This window comes from Ochotona princeps, chromosome 2, assembly GCF_030435755.1.
Source record: "Ochotona princeps isolate mOchPri1 chromosome 2, mOchPri1.hap1, whole genome shotgun sequence".
Taxonomy (NCBI): domain Eukaryota; kingdom Metazoa; phylum Chordata; class Mammalia; order Lagomorpha; family Ochotonidae; genus Ochotona; species Ochotona princeps.
The window spans coordinates 123,606,119-123,625,063 of record NC_080833.1 but is presented as its reverse complement, the minus strand read 5'-3'; the positions used below and the strand labels follow the sequence as shown (position 1 = coordinate 123,625,063).

General features: G+C 41.8%; 1 pseudogene; it reads right to left on the bottom strand.

Moving 5' to 3' along the window:
• Positions 1 to 12,055: 12,055 nt before the first annotated feature.
• On the bottom strand, positions 12,056 to 18,149 carry LOC101523405 (large ribosomal subunit protein uL10-like; annotated as a pseudogene).
• Positions 18,150 to 18,945: the final 796 nt, after the last annotated feature.

Genomic DNA, 18,945 nt, shown 5'->3' with positions numbered 1-18,945 from the left:
CAACAGTTTGAGCTGGTCAAGGAATCAGCACCTGAATGTGCATCCAAAAGTAGGGTGATGGGTGAACCAGATTGCAAAGTTCACCAGCTCATGCAAGATCAAAATGGAAGGCCAGATTATGCCAGGCAATGGCCTAACACCCACTGGCATTTATGGGAACTGGGTCTGGGAGTGGGTCAAGTGGGGGAACTTGGGAAACTCTCCTAGTGGGTCACAACTTCATTGATGATCACATGGTCCAGGCCTGGGGGTCAGACAAGCTGAGCAAAGTAGCTTTAATGGCTAGTTAATGTGTGGATTGGTTATGGAAGGGGGTAGATTGGGAAGGGCTGAGCAAACCTTAACTCACAAGCAAGACTATAAATCAGTCTGGAGCACAGGTCATGCCAAGGTAGGCTCTTACACCTACTGGTCTGCATGACCAGGAATGCTAGGCCACAGCATCTGAGGGCCAGGGTAGATATAGGATGGGCTAGGCTAGGTCTCTGCTCCTACTGAGTCATATATAAGCTGGGTCTGGGTATGGACCAGCCTTGGCTAGGCTGCAACATCCAACAGTAAGAACTGGAATGGATTGAAGGCCATTCAGGAAAAGCCACTGTACCTGCTAGGATAGGAGGTGGACTAAGTAGGGCTGACTCATGGACAACCGATATGCACGAGATCTGGCATTGCAAGAGGTTCTGATGGAGGAGCTTGGGTAACTCCTCTGGTCGGACAGAGATAGGAAGAACCACAATAGGAAGCAGCCTAAACCAGGCCAGGGAAAGGTACCCAGCAGAACACATTTGGCCCAACTTGGGGGTGGACCAGGCTGAACCAGTTCAGCTCACCCACTGGCGTATTTGAGCACCAGAACAGTGTGGGCTGGGCCAGGTTCAGTCGCATTACATACCACTACACATTACAGCTGGGATTGGGTGCATGCTGGGTTTGGCTAGAATATAACCTTCACCAGAGTCAGCTGGAATTGGGGGTGGGCCGGGCCAGGGCAGGCTACAGCACCCACTTGCAAATGCCGTAGTAAGGGGCCCATGCCAGACTGGGCAGCAGGGCTCAATCAACACATATAGTAACCAGGAAGGGAGGGGGTAAAGCTGGTAGGGGGAAATGTGGAGGCCCCCCTCCGCTGGAACACCACTCACACTGAAGAGCACAAGTTGGAATGGGGGCATACCAGACTGGGCAGGGCTACAACACCTGTGGGCCTCATGTGAGCCAGATCAAGGAAGAGCCAGGCTTGGTTGACTGTCCATACTGACATAAGAATAAATCATAATGGGTGAGGGTTGGTTGGGCTTTACCACCACATCAGCTGGCAGATGCTGGCACTGGGGGCTAATTCGGTCAAGTTAAACTGAAGAACCACCTAGAGAGTGCATGATCTGGGAGTGGGCCCAGAAGGGAACTAGTGGGCCCCTCCCTCTTGGGTTATCACTCCCACTGGAGAGCATGAAAACCAGGACTGGGCCAGACCTGGGAGGACAGAACTGCAATCACCAGCATATGTGTGGGCTAGATAGAGGGCCTGGTTGGGTTGAACTAGGCTTCAATGCCTGTTGACATATAGGAGAGCTGAATGGGATGTTTGGGACAGACTGGACAAGCCTGTGGTACATACTGGCAAGCACAGGAATCAAGACCTGGTGAGGGTTATTGTGAGTTGCTTCAACTAGGCTGCAGCTCCCACTGGTTTGTGTGAGGACTGAGTGTGTGCTTGGCAGAATCAGGGTGGACTGCAACACACACTGGTTTGTGTGGCAGACAGGGCTGGAAACAGAATTGACCTAGCAATTGCAGCCACTAGTTGATTGGGGTGACAGACTGTGGCCAGACCCGGTACTGGCAAGCATACACAAGAGTCTGGTCTGGGATCACCTCAGACAAAGTTTCTTTGAGGATCTCCCCAACTGAACTGCTGGACTCAGAACCCCAACCAGGAAGAGAATTGCAGGTCCCATTGTCTGACCATGGAGTGCAAGTGTCAAAGCTGAGCCTCCTCAGAGGCTCAGACGGAGCAGCGGACAGCATACCCAGAAGCACATGAAGGTTATGGCAGTCCATCGGAACTTTCAGAGGATACTTGGTACCACAACAGAGGATGGAGGACAGAACAAATCTACCCCAGGCATGTGTTGGCAGTGAAAATCTGGGCAAACAGGGACTCTAAGGTGGACTATGTCAATCAGTGAATTCTGCAGCAATTGGATTGTGCTTGGAATGGTGAGACTGGCAGCAATTCAGAACAGCTGAATTATCAAAACCACTTGAGCAGGACGCTCAGAGCCTGCTCCACATTCGGGACCTGGGATAGATGGGCGGCTGGGCTGGGCTTCTCCCATTATCTCCCCCTTTATCCCAGATACTGAAAAAAAAAAAAAGCGATAACATGGAAACAATATTCTTACCCACTTTCCTGTAGCCCTTGACCCTTTGTGCCCTTATCAACTATGCAAAGATTGTCAAAATAAAGCCATTTCAAAAAAAGAAAAACAATTCTATAGAGAAACTCAGAGATACAGAAATAAAACATATTTCAATAAAGGTAAATGCATGGAAATTATATAATCTAATAATGGTATAATGGTAACTTAGAACTCTACTTTTTTCTGCATTATATGAGACAAATAAATAAACAGTCTAAAAACTATCATTTTTATAAATTTGGATTGTCTTGGCATGGTAACCCATGGCTAAAGTCCTCACCTGGCATATGCCATGATCCTATATGGGTAATGGTTCGTGTCCCAGCAGCCCCACTTCCCATCCAGCTCCCTGCTTGTGGCCTGGGAAAGCAGCTGAGGATGGCCCAAAGCCTTGGAACCCTGCACCTGGGTAGGAAACCCGGAACAGATTCCTGACTCCTGGCTTCGGATAGGCTCAGCTCTGACCATTGTGGCCACTTGGGGAGTGAATCATCAGAAGAGAGATCTTTCTATCTCTCCTCCTCTTTGTATATCTGTGATTCCAATAAAAAAAATTAACAAAAAAAGTAAAAGAACAAATTCGGTTTGGTTTGTTACTTCATATTTTCTTTTCCACATAAATTTAGAGTTTATGTTTTTAGACTCTCAAAACAGAAATATATGATTTTGTGATGTTATGGATGTAAAAGTTTAAGGATTGGGGTATAAAGGGGACAGAAATTTTGAGTGTTATTGAAACTTAAATGTTGATGTAATTCTAATTATAATGTTTTAACTTTAGGACACTACATGTAATAACCAAAGTAAATATGAAAACATAGCTGTAGCTAATATACAACATAATGTTATTAAGATATGCAGATATGAAACCATCAGAAAAAGTCAAGTAAGCACAAAATAAGGCAGTAATGCAGGAAATGAGGGACAATAAATTACAAGAATAGTCAAAAGCAATCAGAAAAATTACAGAAATACATCTTTTGCTTTAAATAAGCATCTTAAATCTGGATGGATTAATCTAATCAACAAAGAGGGTATTTTTTATTTTTTAGACTGGACAAAGAAAGTTATAACTTTCTACAAGAAGCTCACTATAAAAGCAAAGCAACTTAAAAGTGAATGGAAACAAAAAAAAAATATTTGGCACTAACAGTATCAGCAAAATCCCAGAATGTAGCTGGCTACATTAATGCATTAAGAATCAAATTGAATCAAAATATCAAAAGGATTTCAAAAAATAAAACAACTTTATTTTGGGGGTCGGCACGATAGCTCAACTGATTTTCCTCTGCCTGCAAACACTAGCATCCCATCTGGGCACAGGTTTGTGTGTACCAGCTGCTCCACCTTCTATCCAGTTCTTTCCTTGTAGCCTAGGGAAACAGTGGAGTACAGCAAAAAGCCTTGGGATCCTGTACTTGCACAACAGATCTGGCAGTGATTCCTGACTCCTGACTTTGCATCAGCTCAGCTCCGGCTGTTGTGGCTGAAGTTTGGGGAGTCAACCAGTCAGATGAAGATCTTTCTCTAATTCTCCTTCTCTTTGTTAATCTGCCTTTCCAATAAAAAAATAAAGAAGTCCTTTATAAAAAGAGAGCATTTTATTCTTGATAAAGTGCTAAATATGGAGGTAAAACTACAGAAAACAATTACACATCCAAAAGCAGAGCATCAAACTGCACGGACCAAAAATTAACAATTAAAAAGAGTGCTATTTTTGCTTTAAATGATTTATTGGAAAATCAGAGCTGCAGATTAAAGGAGAGACTTCAAGAGAAAGAGAGATCTTCATCCACTGGCTCATGGCCCAGATTGTCACAGCATCCTGTGTTGATCCAGGTCAAAGCAAGGACCAAGAGATTCTTCTGGGTCTCCCATGTAGGTACAGGGTCCTGAACACTTGGTCCATCTTTTGCTTCCTTTCACAGGTCATCAGCAGGAAACTTAATCACAAGTGGGACAGCCAGGACACAAACCAGCATTCATCCAGTCTCCTGGCATGACAGGGAGCAGCTTTACTTAGCATGCCATGACACCAGCCCTGAGAAATAGTTCTACAATAACAATTGAGTCTTTAAATACCCCACTCTCATATGGATAATGGATAAAACAACAAAGCAAGGTAGGCAAGGAAAAGGAAGACTTAAACATATACTCAACCAACCAACCAATAAACTCATGTAGAGGACTCTATTGAACACCAACAGATTGCATGTTCTCAGGTGCATGCGGCTATTTCTCAGTACAGATCAGAAAAACCATTCACAAATAGAAAATATGAATACTTATAATTAATAAGAATGCTGAACCATTTATCATACATAGACTGTCAAGCAAGCAAAGCTTTTGAAACTAAAGGTTTCACTGGTGAATTTTATTATATATTTCAAAACACTACTCCTTTACAAACTTTCCCCAAAAGCTTGAGGAGACAATATTCCTAAATTTAAGCATAGAATCTCTTTCATACAACAGCCAAATTAAATAAAATATGAGAAAGCAAAGCTACAAATCTATTATGTCATAAACTTTGATGCGAAGACTTCAACAAATCTATTAACACACCAGACTGGTACTAAAATATTTTGTACCATGAGTGAATGAAATTTATTAGAAGCAAAAATGGGTTCAACATATGAGAGATGATCAACATTAACAGAATCAAGCAGGGCATACAAAATGTTTTAAGTCAAGCATAAAATCAACTGGTTATAAGTCAACAGTTTTTCATGATAAAAATCAACTCAATGAATTAAAAATAGAAACTACAGCAATCTTCTGTGAGAAATCCACATAAGACATACTCAATGTGAAAGATCAGGAAAACCTTCAGAATGCTCGTGTTCACCCATTTCATTCATCTCGTGCTAGAAGTTCTAGTCAATTACGTAAAAGAAAGGTATTTTTTTAAGAGCGACTAAGTCGGAAAGAAGAATTAAAATTATCTCTGTTGATAATTCATGTGATCTTATCTATAGAAACCCCTGATATCATACAAAAATATTAGGATAAATTAATTCAGCAAAATATCAGGACAAAATCAACACCCACAAAAAAATCAACTATATTTTTATACAGCAATAATGTGCAGACCAGAAAAGAAAAAAAAAAAGAAAAATTCCACTAATAATAACATCATAAAGAACAAAATACTTACGATTTAATTTAACTAAGGAAGTGAAAGAAATATGATGAAACTATAGAACATTGTTGAAGAAAATTTTAAAAGTTGAAAATAAATGAAGAGTTGCATATTAGTGGACTGGAAGGCTTAATATTGTTAAGATATAAATATTTGCTAAAATCATGTAAAGATCATATATTCCTTGTTCAAATTCCAATGAATTTTTTGAAAATAGAAAAGTCTACTACAAAGTTCATTTGGAATCACAAAAAATTAAACTAATCTTAAAACAAAAAACCAAAGCTCAACTTAAAATATGTCTCGATTACAAAACATACGTCAAACTACAGTCATCAAATCCATATGATACTGACATACAAACCTGCAGAACAACAGAATAGAATAGACAATTCATAAATAAACTTTCAGGGTCGTGCACAATAGTGGCTAAATCCTCACCTTGCAACCCCCAGGGTTCCATACGGATGTCAGTTCATGTCCCAGCTGCTCCACTTTCTATCCATCTTCCTGCCTGTGGCCTGGGAAAATAGTACAGAATGACCTGAAGCTTTGGAACCCTGCAAATGGGTGTGCAACGTGACTTCAGAACCTGAGCTCTGGCTCTTGGGCCCACTTAGAGCGTGAACCAGAAGATGGAAGATCTTTCTCTCTGTCTCTCCTTCTCTCTGTAAAAATTATGGATACAAACATAATTCAACATCTTCTTTGGAAATCATGGACAGATTTCATAACAAATAGCACTGAGAAAACTAGATATCTGTATGCAAAAGAATATTATATTCTTCCTTAATGTCATGTATAAAAATTAACCCAATATGTATCACTGACCTAAACATAAGATTTTAAACTATAAAACTTTTAGAAGAAAACATAGGGAGCCCGGCACGATGGCTCACTGCCTAAATCTTCACCTTGCTAGCATCGTGATCCCATATGGACACTGTTCATGTCCCAGCTGCTCCATTTCCCATCCACTAGGTCACTGCTTGTGACCTAGGAAAGCAGTGGACAATGGCCCAAGTTCTTGGGACCTTACACCCTTATGGAAAAGCCAGAAGAAGCTTTGGATTGGCTCAGCTCTAGTTCTTACGGCACTTGGGAAGTGAACCAGCAGATGGAAGATCTTTTTCTTTGTCTCTCCTTCTCTAATAAAAATATATAAATCATTAAGAAAGAAAACATGGGGGAAAGAAAACTTTCCAACATTGGATGCAATAGCACTTTATAAAATATGACATTAAAACCATGGGTACCAAACAAAAATGTACAAATCGGACCACATGAAAATTCAGGTTTTGTCTATCAAAAAGATACATTTTTACTCCACAGAGCAAAGAGGCAATCCACAGAATGAAAGAAGATATTTGCAAATAATGCATTTGATAAGGGATTAATATCAAATCTCCAGTGATGTATTAAAAATTATAAACAACACACAACCAGTGTGAAAACTGAGGAAAAGGGGCCTGGCGGCGTGGCCTAACAGCTAAAGTCCTCACCTTGAACACGCCAGGATCCCATATGGGCGCCGGTTCTAATCCCGGCAGCTCCACTTCCCATCCAGCTCCCTGCTTGTGCCCTGGGAAAGCAGTCAAAAATGGCCCAAAGCGTTGGGACTCTGCACCCATGTGGGAGGCCTGGAAGAGGTTCCTGTCTCCTGGCATCTGATCGGCATAGCATCAGCTGTTGCAGCCACTCACTTGGGGAGTGAATCATCGGACAGAAGACCTTCCTCTCTGTCTCTCCTCCTCTCTGTTAATTTTCACTTTGTGTATTTTGCTACAAGAAAATTTTTACAAACCATACTATAGAAAGTATATTTTTTATTGTGCTCAGTGTACAATTAGCAAGAGTTTTGTGGAGCCAAGGAAATAAATAAAATCGTAGGCTTTGGATTGAAATGAAAATATTCACAGACTTGGTGAGTATCTGTGAAATGAGGGAGATAAGTTATTTTCCATCTCTTCTCCAATGAAACTACAAAAGATATTTTAGTTCCCTTCTGCCTGTAAGCAATTTGTCTTAGCTCTTCCTCATTATGTGTCAGATCTTAATAGTAATTGAATCTTGTTGGTAGATGAAAGAAATGTATACGTGATTTGTGAAGGCTTCCTCTGTTTCATTATCAAATGTGTTGTTTCCCACTAGGTAACAGAAAGCAAGTTCTCCTTCTGGTTTAGTTTGTTTTTGCTATATTTACTTGGCACTGTGGTATGTACTTATTCTTCTGCTATCTAGCAAATACTACACAAATCTAATATGCTGGAAGCCTTCTCCTAAGTAGCTTCTCCCTGTGAAGGTGGGTTATGTTACTAAAGTGTTGGCTACACCACATGCCTGCTGGTTGCTTACTGGTAGGAATCTCTTATCCTTTAGGCTGAGTTTATGGCAAGGATCTCTTCAGGTGGTTCTTTCTCTTCTTTAAAGGAATGGTTATGTGCGATGCAAAACTTTTGCAAATGAGTCTGCCCTGGTCTCCTCTCCTGGGCTGAATTAAGCACACAAAGGGGTCAGCCAGAGTTGTGTGTTACTGTTAGGTAAAACTTAACTTTAACGATCCAAATAGATCAGTTGATGCTTTTGTTTCATTTTAGAAGCACATTAAAATGAATCCAGTTCTCTATTATTCAAAAGCAAACTTTCAAATATCTAGAATACATTTATTATTTTCTTCCATTCTTTTGCTGGATACTTTTAACTTAAAATATTTACCTCATTTTCTTTTGCAAGATGAGATTGAATATAGCAAGAGTTTTATTGAATATGATGACTCTGATGTATTCATTATTCCTCTTAGATTTAGTTAATACAGATTTGAAGTTAAAATACTGTGTGATTTTTTTCATGTATTACTTGTTTCATATACTAGTGACCCCAATACAACTCCTCCAAAAAAAATTTAAGGTATGATTATCTCAAAACTCCACTCTGATAACAACGAGTGTGTTTTATTTGGAATTGTGTGAAGGCTGAACCCTCGAATAAAATTTGAAGATGTGTTTACACGTATTGGCTTCCCCCACAACATTCCTGCCTCAGCCTCACTGTCCACCCACTTTTTGCTGGCCTCCATCTGCAAAGCTACTTGGGCATTTCAAGGATCAGGACAACTCCTTAAGCTACGTTCTACATAAAAATTCTGGCAATCACAGCTTGTTTTGTATGAAGCTTTGACTAATTTTGTGCCAAACAGCATCCCATCATTGTATGGATTACAGATGAAAGTTTTGCCTCATGTGATAACTTTGTATTAAAGGTACTGTGTATGTTTGCATATTTGGTAGAAGACCAATTTCTCCGCTATAGATGCAGCTATTATACTAACACACATCAAAGGAATACTGTGTATCTAACTTGTTCTCATGTGTTTCTCTGGCTTCTCATCAAGATGATTCAGAAAATGCTGCTAAGTGGTGATACACAAACAAAGAAACAAACTCTGGCAGAAGTTCTTGGTGACTGAAGCCAGATTTCCTTGCAGACCCCAGGGAATGAGTGTCTTTTTATATTTATTTTTAAAGATTTTCCCCCCATCAAATCCTGAGGGATATATAGGAAAGCCTTGTTACAAAAACTAAATGGAAATTGCATTTGCTTGAAGGTTGCTAACTCAAAATGATTTGGCATTGTGCTATTTACATGGAAATAAACAAGGAGTTCCACAGTGGCAAGTCCAGTGTCTTTTACTTTTAACAGTGATACTAATGGATCCTGGATGATTGGCTACTAATTCTATACACTTAAACCGAATGTTAGAATATTTTCTCATACGTCTGAAGTCTGAGAGGAACACATGATATATATAGTCTTTCCAATCAAGTCTGAAAATGTTTTTCTTCTTTAAAATTAGGTCTGATTAAAAACATTTCCACTCAGTAGAAATTTGGATTGTTTTCAGTTAGGGGACATTATAAACAAAGTTGCTCTAAACAGTGGAGTACATGTCTTTGAGAGGACTTCAATTTTTATTACTCTTGAATAAAAGCAAGTAGACTTGTTGGGTTGTAGAATAAGCGTGTATTTGTTTAACCATACAGGCATGACTGTGTAGTTTTGCCTGCTCACCAGCAATGCACTTGAGCTGTAGTAGATCCGTATCCATGCAAAAACTTGAAAAGGTGTTTTTTTTAAAATTTTGCCATTATACGGTTGGCCTTTATCAGTTTGGATTTTAACATTTCTCTGATGACTAACATCCCTGAGCATTTAAAAATGTGCTTATTTCCATGTATACATCTACATTACTGAAGTGTCCATTCCAAACATTTTGCTATTTTTTGAATATTAATTTTATTATAGAGATCTAAGTGTTCTTTATGCAGTTTACACAAGTTCTGTATCATATGGGTTTTGTAAATACTATCTCTCACTCTGTGATGTGATTTATATTCCTTTTGTAAAGAAAAGACTTATTTATTTACTATGTGTATTTATTAAAAAGCAGAGGAAACACATTGCACTTGGCTTGTCTTAGGTTCTTAACGTAGGGGTATAGATTATTGATCTAAACACATTTCTTTGCTTTTAATGTGATTATTTAATATTGTAAGTCTTTTACTAAGCATTACTTTAGTTGAATCAATGTTTAGCTTTTTGTCTTCATGAATATGTAATAAAAGGTGCTACAAAGTATATAACATATTCATAAATATATGTCATTAAAAACATTGCAATTAAGCTAACATACATATATTGTCTGTGTAACCATACACCTCAAACGTTTCTCATGCCCTTGGATAGACTCCTTCCTACTCTTTCTCACCTGTCCCCACTCCTTCAAGCAATCATTGATCTCATTTCTGGCATGATTTAACTTTCTTTTCTGTAGACTCAGGCTGTAGAATATTAAAACATGCACTCTCCCTGTCTGAAGCATAACTGTTTTGGGATTCACTGATACTAAAGTGTGTATAGTTTTGCACTGTACTGATACACTGCAACTTACATACTCAGTTCTCTTTTGATCAACCAGGAGTGATTGTAGTCAACTTTAGTGAATCATATGTAAAGCGTGTATTCACTTTCTCCAAATAGATTTTTTGTATTTCTCCTGCGTATGTATCTAATAAAGAAAAGGTTGGATTATACAGTGAATGTAAAACGTTTAAAGAAACAGATATTCTGTTATGCAAGGTGGTTATTCACTTTGCATTCCAATCAGCACTGATGAAAACACCGCTTGCTCTTCTACATACTTGTACAATACTGTTTTTTTATTGTTTTAACATATTTATTTACTTTTTTGGAAAGTTGGAAACATAGCGAGAAGGAGAGACAAAGATTCTCAGTCTGCTGGTTCATTCCTAAGTGGCTGCAATACTCAGAGCTGATCTCAAGCCAGGAGCCAGGAGCTTCTTCTGGGTCTCCCACGCGAGTGCAGGGACCCAAGGCTTTGGGCTGTCCTTGACTGCTTTCCCAGGCCAGCAGTAGGGAGTTGGATGGGAGGTGGAGTGGCTAGGACATGAACCCGTGCCCAAATGGGATCCCGGCAAATGCAAGGCGAGGATTTAGCCACTCGGCTACCATGCCAGGCTCTGTTCTATACTTTTCCTAAAATGTGTTACTGCCTGTTAGCTTGTGGATGTAAAATGTTCTTTGAAAAATATTTCTAAAATACACCAAAAAATATTTTTAAAGTAATTAAGAGTGCTATCTTGACATTTGATTAATAGATACAAGTTCTTCAAATCATACCTCCTGAGGAACAGATATAAAATGTACTGCTTATTTAGCTCTGTCTTGATGTCCAGTTGAAATATGAGCCTGGTTGCTTTTGACACCTGTATTCACAACTGGCCTAAAGAAATGAGACTGGCGTACAAAGGGAAGACTGTAGACATACAGTGAGAGCAGAGGATAGAAAGGGGAGGGGGAACAGCTTAATAGAAGTAAAACTCCTGATTTTTGGCACTCGGCTATATGAGGCAACACGTTAAAGAGAGGAGTGATGCTATACTTGACCACAGAAACATATCCTAATTAGTGAGACCACAGTAACACAGGGAAATTTACATAAGGAATCAATGAACTTATTGTTCATATAACTTATTGTTGAATGATACTTTTCTGTCTCTATTGCTTCCCTTGCCAAGCTACCTAACACAACCTGAAAAAGGCAGCTGTGAATGTGACACTCTGCTTTGAGCCAGCTGAGGTTAACTGCAGATTTGTGTTTCTGGAAAGCTCCTGTTTAAACAAAAGTCTAAGGCTTTTTCATACCTCTTCCTGTGGTCCTGTAACACTACCACTTCTGCTGCCTCGTGTGTTTCTACAGCACAAAGCTTGTCATTTTGCTTTTCAAAAACCTGCAGGAATGTTTATGAGAAGTAGGTGCATATGAGTAGTATTCAGATCATTATATTTCTGCTTGTAAACTCTTGGTGCAATTTTATAAATTATCCTCCTTTACTTACTTCAACTCCCAGTTGAGTTCTGTTACCATCAATGAGTTCTCAGATGCCTTTCTGAATTTTTGTTGTTGTTGTTTTGTTTTTTTAGAGAAGTAAGCCTTTATTTCTTCATTTCATAGATAAAGCTGGCTGAGCTGGTTGCTTTTTGGCTTAGTCAAAGAGACCGAAGCCCATATTCTCGTCCAACTCTTCCGACTCCTCCTTGGCCTCCACCTTGGCTGGGGCTTCGGCTGCAGCTACAGCAGCAGGAGCAGCAGAGGTGGTGGTACATGCAGGGGCAGCAGCCTCAAAGGCAGATGGATCAGCCAGGAAGGCCTTGACCTGTTCAGCAAGTGGGAAGGTGTAATCTGTCTCCACAGACAGAGCCAGGACCCGCTTGTACCCATTGATGATGGAATGGGGCACAGAAGCAACAGTTGGGTAGCCAATCTGCAGAGACACATTGGCCACATTATGCCCACCCTCCAGAAAGCGGGAGTGCAGGGTCTCCTCCGTGATGCCCAGTACTTCGGGGTTGTAGATGCTGCCGTTGTAGAACACCTGCTGGATGATCAGTCCAAAGCAGAAGGGGGAGATGTTCAGCATGTTGAGCAGCGTGGCCTCGCTGGCCCCCACCTTGTCTCCAGTTTTATCAGCTGCACGTTACTCAGGATTTAGATGGTACCCCTGGAGATCTTGGTGGTGATGCCCAAAGCTGCAGGGCCCGGTCTCCCAAGGGTTAACTCCACAGCTTAGCTTGTTTTTCAAGGGGTAACAGGATGTGCAATCTTGGCACATGCATTTAGCTCCTGGCTTAACCGCAAGTTCCTGCTTCCCATTTACCAAGATGCCCCCGGGGATCTTAGGAGCTACTTGAGCATTGGAAAAATACTGGGAGGAACTAGAGAGCATAAAAAGGCAGACTGGAGTTCAAGAAATGGCATTCTTCTTGCACGAATGACCCAGTGTATGTTGCTTTCTTTTTAACCCTAGTCCCTCCACTTGGCTTGGGGTACACAGTAAAGTAGGCATTGCTGACATCTGAAGGTGCCACCGAGATCGAGAAAGAGAGGATTCGATGAAGGGTTGTCCTGGGAGGCTGGCCAGCTGACTAAGGTAAGTGAGACATATTGTAAGCCTTTCCTAGACAGTTAGCAGAGGGAGATGTATTTTGAAGTATGGTTGGGTCTTGGTGATTGATTTATCCTGTGAAAAGGACTATAAAATGGGTTCTACCTTCTCCCAGGATAAATTAGTCACCGAGCTTGAAGAACTTCTACATCAATTGGGGACGCCAGTTAAAAATAGGATAATCAGAAATTTTGTTAAAGCCATTCAATCTAGTAGCCCTTGGTTTATTGTTTCATGCTGTTTGAGTATCCCCGATTGGGAACAGGTTAAGGCTGATTTACAGTCCTGCCTACAAAAAGACCCCGACGATTTCCCCATTGCCACCTTTTCTTTGTGGTGCTTAGTCCATGATTCACTATTTACCGATAAAGTGAAAGTTAAGAAACAATTAAGGGAAATGCAGACTACTTTTGAAGAAATCCAGGGAAGAGAGGTCCGAAGGTCCATCGAAGCCTCAGCCACCCCGAGCGAGGACTCTTCTTCAGAAGAGAGCGAGGACAAAGGGGATGAGGAGGAGGTTTCCTTAAAGCAGGATATTAAGGATATTAAAAGTAAATTAAAGGAGGCAGGAATAGGTGAATGTTCCTCTAGCAAATTGTCCAGTTCAGTGCTGCCACCATATGCCCCAGATTTTGTGATCCCTACCGCGCCTCCTAAGAAGGAAGCCATGGGCCCTCTGTGCAATTATTACCCCACACGGCCATGGAGTGACAGCCCCACCGATCAGCTGATGGGCAGGGTTCCATGCTTCCATATAATAGAGGCCCCAGTTAAAGGGGGTCCTCCTCATTGGGAGCATCAGCCCCTTCAATTTAAAGACCTCAAAATGTAAAGCCGGCCATTAAAGATTATGGCGCCCAGGTGCCCTTTACTCTTGTACTGGTAGAATCCTTTTTTAGTTTGAATTTTACTCCTAGTGATTGGATGTAATTGTGCTGCTCCGCTCTTGATGGTGGCGACTTTGTCCTATGCAGAGGGGATTTTCAGGACAGATGCAGGATTTTTGCAGAAAGCAACACAGCTGATGTGCATCCAGACTGAAATTTTGCAATGCTCACCGGCACCAGAAATTATGAAGACATCCAACAACAATTATGATCTAGGAGTTTATGCACAGATAGCAAATGCTGCCCTTGGAGCTTGGAAGGCCTTACCTAATGCTAATACAGGAGACCAGCTTTCCAAGGTCTTGCAAGGCCCTACAGAACATTTTCAAGAATTTGTGGACCATATTATGTAGGTTGCTACCAAGATCTTTGGTAACGTGGAACTGGCTATGCCAGTAATTAAGCATATAGCCTTTGAGAACGCTAATATTGCCAGAATGCCCTCTGGTCCCACAGAGATAAGTCTCTACATGATTATCTTAAAATTTGCAGACATATTGATTCCACCCATGCCCTCAGACAAGTAATAGCAACCGCTGTTCAACACCCTCAGCGCATATCTGGGGCGTGTTCTAAAGTCTGTTTTGGGTGCAGACAGCCTGGACATTTTAAAAAAGAGTGCCCCAAAATCCCCCTACAAGGAAGATCACCCCCACAATCCTTGCCGGCCCCAGATCTTTGTCTGAGATGCCATAAAGGCTATCATTGGACCAGTGATTGTACGTCCAGATATGATGCCCAAGGTAATTCCTATTCAGGAAATGGGACCAGGGGCCCACCCGCTCTGGGCCCACCTGCCTCAGGCATATGGAGCCCAGCAGACACCTACAACTTCTGGAACAGCAAAGACTCCTTTCAGAGTCGCTCTCCCACAGCGAGGAACACTGACATTTCAACTCTCCTCAGAACAACACCAGGTAGTGCAGGTCTGGACCTCTGTGCTGCTTCCAGAGAGGTATTGACCCTGCTCCTGGGGCTCCAGTGGATAAAAACAGGAGTCAGGGGCTCCTTGCCTAAGAATGCCTTGGGCCTGATCCTGGGAAGAAGCAGTGCTACTATGCATGGAATCAGAGTACTCCCACGAGTGATAGATGAGGATACCCCTGCAGAAATAGAAGTCATGGCGGAATCAGCCAAAGGCACTATAATCATTCCACCAGGACCTATATGTTGGGTCCACTCCCCAACATCCACTGGACAAATGGTTCAATCCTATCCCACAGCTGTTATATCTCTGTTGTATACGGCATGTAAGATCAGCCTGCAAATTTTTGGAAAATATCCTGATTTCATCTCCATTCCCTATGATTCCCAACAAGTGGTACGGCTGCAGAATAATATTGATGATTGATCTGTCTTTTGTGCCACGGTTTCTTCTCAGTTAATTAATCATTATCCTTCCCATCCCTTGGTACAGTTTTTCAAAAGACACCCAGTCTTTTGAAAAATAATTAGACAACAACCCATATTAGGAGGCCGTGTGGTTTTTACCAATGGGTCAGCTAAAGGCAAGACTGCTATAGTTTCTGGACATGAAGAATGGGCTGTTTCCATCTCCCACAAATGAGCCCAAGCTGCTGAAATAGCCACTGTTCTTTCTGCCCTTCAAATTTATCATAATGAGCCCCTGAATTTATACACAGACAGCTGCTATGTGGCTCATGTCATTTTACCTTTAGAAATCACAGCCTATATAGCCCCGACCTCCTCAGTTTATTTACTTCTTTTACAATTACAGCAGCAGATTTGGCAGCGCACTTATCTCCTATTTATTGGGCATATAAGAGTGCATACCTCCTTGCCTGGCCCCCTAAGCGAGGGTAATGCACGGGCAGACGCTCTGACTCAGGTATTGCACATATCCCTGACCATGGACCCTTATGAACAGGCAGTGCACCTTCACAAAAGGTTCCATCTCAATGCAGCTTCCCTGAGATTACATGCTAAGGTGACTAGAGAACAAGCCACTCTGATTGTCACCAATTGTGAAGTCTGCACTCGTTATTATTCTGTCCCATCCCTAGGAGTTAATCCCAGAGAGTTATTGCCCAATCATCTATGGCAAATGGATGTTACCCATGTCCCTTCCTTTGGAAAACTTCAATATGTACATATTTCTGTTGATACCTATTCCCATATGATATATGCCTCCGCCCATTCAGGAGAGAAATTAAAAGATGTTAAAGCCCATTGCTTACAGGCCTTTGCCTATATGGGGGGTTCCCAAACAAATTAAGACCGATAATGGACCGGCCCCTGTTAGCCAGGGTTTTGAGAAGTTCTGGCAAGATTTTAATATAACTCACAAAATAGGCATCCATCATAATCCTCAGGGTCAGGCCATTGTCAAACATGCCAATCACACGCTTAAAGTTTATCTAGAAAAAATAAAGAACAGGGATGTGGCCGACAGCTCGCCCCATTCCCTACTGGCATCCGCCATCTATGTGTTAAATTTTTTGACTGTCACTAATGATGTAGTTCCTGCAGAGCACCATTGGCTACGCTCCGCTAATGAGAATAAATGCCAAGTAAAATGTAAAGATCCGGCCACAAATAAATGGCGGGGACCAGATCCAGTGCTAACATGGGGGCGAGGCTCCATTTGTGTTTTTCCTCAGGGTGAAGAAATGCTGAGATGGGTGCCCAAGAGACTTACACGACAAATCTCCTTGGCTCCAACTCGGCATGATCCCACTCCTAATGATGTTCTTGCAGGGTAAAAGCCCATTGGGAGGAGAAGACCCTGGCAGCAGTGGTATGACTTCCTGGTATCGTACCTGTGGGAAATGCAGATCTCCAGCTGCTCCCCGATTTACCATCATATATGTGTTACCCCCATAATATCTCAGTTAGACTAACAGAAATTAATCAATATCTGTCAGGACAGTAGTCTAATGTCCTTTTGACTCACCAGCCAGCTTGCCACCAGTATTATTAAGATCAATGAGACCCAGGTGCCCCCCATGTTGGGGGAAGTTATTCTAAATGGCATTAAACTAGAAGCACGGAAGTTTAAGGAATGGAGCGGAGTCTTAGCCTTGGGAATGATGGTCGTGGCTATGATTGCAGTGCTGTTTCCCCTTCTCTGCCACCTACGCAGGAAACAAACCCGGGAGTGGGTCATCATTTGTGAAGTCATGATGGCCTTGGCTGTGGAAAACCCTAGCGCCCAAGTCTGGTTGAGCATGATGCATGATGGGCAGCCAGAGATGGGTAAGATCTGGCAGAGCTGATGATGAACCTAAGACAGGGATCTGACATGCCCCAGGCAGGGCTCCCCATGACGGGTAGGGTGTCAACTGACTGCTGGACAACCTAAGACAGGCGTCAATTAAAAACAGAAAAGGGAGGATATGCAGGGCCCGGTGTCCCAAGGGTTAACTCCACAGCTTAGCTTGTTTTCAAGGGGTAACAGGATGTGCAATCTTGGCTTGATACATTTAGCTCCTGGCTTAACCGCAAGTTCCTGCCTCCCGTTTACCAAGATGCCCCCGGGGATCTTAGGAACTACTTGAGCATTGGAAAAATACTGGGAGGAACTAGAGAGCATAAAAAGGCAGACTGGAGTTCAAGAAATGGCATTCTTCTTGCACGAATGACCCAGTGTATGTTGCTTTCTTTTTAACCCTAGTCCCTCCACTTGGCTGGGGGTACACAGTGAAGTGGGCATTGCCGACACAAAGCCTAGAAGAAGGAGGTCTTCTTGGGCCCCATACCGGTGTTCTCAGCTGGCACAGTGTCCTCACAGGGAGCAATGGCCCCAGCACAGGCAGCAGCGGGCACCTTGTTGGCCAGCAGCATGTCCCTGATCTCAGTGAGGTCCTCCTTGGTGAACACAAAGCCCACATTGCCCCGGGTGTGTGGCAGGAGTTTCTTGAGGGCCAGGTTGTTCTCCAGGTGGCCCCGGCTGGCCTTGCGCATCATGGTGTTCTTGCCCATCAGCACCACGGCCTTCCCCCACAGGGACATGTGGATTTGCTGCAGCTGCTTGGAGTCCACATCATCTGCTCCCACGATGAAGCATTTTGGGTAATTGTCCAGGAGTTGGATGATCTTGAGGAAGTAGTTGGAATTCCAGGTCACACTGTCTTCCCTGGGCATCACACGGGTGCATCAGGGATTGCCATGTGGGGTATAAAGATGATGTTCCTCACACGAGGATGCCTGGCAAGAGTCCTTTCTGAATTTTTAATTTGAAAGCTTTGCTGAACACATTCACAGGCAATCCATTTTTGAAAACTACCCACAATAAAACCTAGGAGAATATTTTAATTTTCCATTGATAATAAGCAAACTACTTAAAATAAATCTCCGGTGTACTCTGGTAAGCACAATTACCAATGGCAAAACTTCTGCTAATAATTGATATGGTCTAGAATTTCTTCAAAGCCATATTATATATAAATGTAAATGTGAAGACTTATCATGGGCTCCAAAAATACTTCTACTCAGGTTTTCTTTTGATAGCAAAAAGATGTGAAAACACGCTGGATACATTGGGGATAACTAAGGATGAATGCTTTTCTCTAAGATTCTTCCTCTCCATCAGACACAGCCCTCTCTCTGAATATGTTAGAATTCAGATAAAAATCCGAATTGTTGAAGTCCAGAAACTCCTGAAAGATATTTCTTGGACTATCCTTTTGTCTAACATTCTCTTTTCTCCTTCCCCTTTCTTAGAGAAAAAGTTCAGAAGGATAAGTAGTTATAAATGTATTTGCAGTATGTTTTAGATATATGGGATCCAAATATGGCTCCCAGGGTTCAATGCACAATTTAATTTGATAAATATTGCATGCAAACTCTAGGTAGCTAAAAACTGCCTAACTGGGGTAATGTGAGTGATAGAAATTAGGGGGTGATTTTCAAGGTGACTGAACTTATGAAGTGGATCAATTTCAAGTTAGAAATGGAGAAAGCATGCCCGGAAGAGTGATGTTTGAGTCTACTTCCATCCAACCTGA